The following is a 1,820-nucleotide window of genomic DNA, read 5'->3' on the forward strand; positions in this document are numbered from 1 at the left end:
GCCCGCCTCGGCCTCCCAAAGTGCTGGGATTACAGGCTTGAGCCACCACGCCCGGCCTGTGAAATATCTTTTTATCTCATACTGAAAATGCAAGGCCAGGTGTGATGGCTCAGGCCTGAAATCCCAGCACTTTGGGAGGCTGAGGTGGGCAGATTACTTGAAGCCAGGAGTTCGAGACCAGCCTGGCCAACATGGCAAAACCCTGTCTCTACCAAAAGTACATAAATTAACTGGGCATGGTGGCAGGCGCCTGTAATCCCAGCTACTTGGAAGGCTGAGACACAAGAATCGTTTGAACCTGGGAGGCAGAAGTTGCAATGAGCCCAGATCACGCCACTGCACTCCAGCTGGGGCAACAGAGCAAGACTCCATCAAAAAAAAAAAAAAAAAAAAAGAACAAACGAAAGAAAGAAAATGTAGTTTTTCTGTGGGTGCAGAATTGCTGTAAAAAAGGCATACCTATAGATTCTAATATAATTCTAGGAAAAGTGCAGTCATTATATGACAACTTAAAGCAAAAGGAAGGTGAAGGATATAAAGCTGGAGAATTTAATACCAGCAAAGGATGGTTTGATAATTTTAAAGAGTTTGGCTAAAAAAATATCAAGGTAACAGGAGAGACAGCTTCTGCCAACCAAAAGGCAGCAGATGAGTTCCCAGGTGCTAGTGAGGAAATCATTGAGGAGGAAAGATATCTGCTTAAAGAGAGGTTTTTGTTTTGTTTTGTTTTTAAGACAGAGTCTCACTCTGTTGCCCAGGCTGAAGTGCAGTGGCGCAATCTCAGCTCACTGCAACCTCCGCCTCCTGAGTTCAAGCGATTCTACTGCCTCAGCCTTCTGAGTAGCTGGGATTACAGGTACCTGCCACCATACCCAGCTAATTTTTATATTTTTAGTAGAGATGGGATTTCACCATGTTGGCCAGGCTGATCTCAAACTCCTGACCTCAAGTGATATGCCCGCCTTGGCCTCCCAAAGTGCTGGAATTACAAGCATGAGCCACACCTTGCTCCGTCATAAAGAGGTTTGTAATGCAGACTAAAGTGCCTTATTCTGGAAAAAAAAATGCCTCAAAGGACATTTATTAGTAAGGAAGAGAAGCGAGCACTTAAGGCAGGTAGGGATAGGCTGACCCTACCGTTGTGTGCAAATGCTGTCAGATTTATGATCAGGCTACCCTTACATAGAAAACTGCTAACCTTCAAGCTTTCAAAGATAAGACTGCCAGTCTTTCGGTTGTACAACAAGAAGGCCTGGACAACGAGAACCCTTCTTCTGGATTGGTTCCACTGACGCTTTGTCCTTGAAGTTAGGAAGTACCTTGCCAGTAAGTTACTTTGATATTAGACAATGTCCCTGGCTACCAAGAACTTCATGAATTCAACACTGAAGGTATCAAAGTGATCTCATGGCCCCCAAACACAATGCCTCTACTTCAGCCTCTAGATCAGGGGGTGATAAGGAGTTTTAAGGCTCATTACACACTGTGGAAAGGACTGTCAACACTATGGAAGAGAAGACTGATATAGAGAACATTAGGAAAGTCTGGAAGGATGACACCACTGAAGATGCCATCCTTGTTAGAGAAAAGCTACGAATGCCATTGAGTGAAAATAATAAATTCCTGCAGGAGAAAACTGTGTCTATATGTTGTACATGACCTCACCGGATTTACAACAGAGCCAATCAAAGAAATCATTAAAGAGATTGTGGATATGGACAAAAAAAAAAAAAAGTAAGGAGTGAAGGGTTTCAAGCTATGGATCTTGGGGAAATTCAAAAGCTAACAGATTCTACACCAGAGGAATTAACAGAATATAT

Source organism: Colobus angolensis, unplaced genomic scaffold (assembly GCF_000951035.1).
Source record: "Colobus angolensis palliatus isolate OR3802 unplaced genomic scaffold, Cang.pa_1.0 Scaffold34, whole genome shotgun sequence".
Taxonomy (NCBI): domain Eukaryota; kingdom Metazoa; phylum Chordata; class Mammalia; order Primates; family Cercopithecidae; genus Colobus; species Colobus angolensis.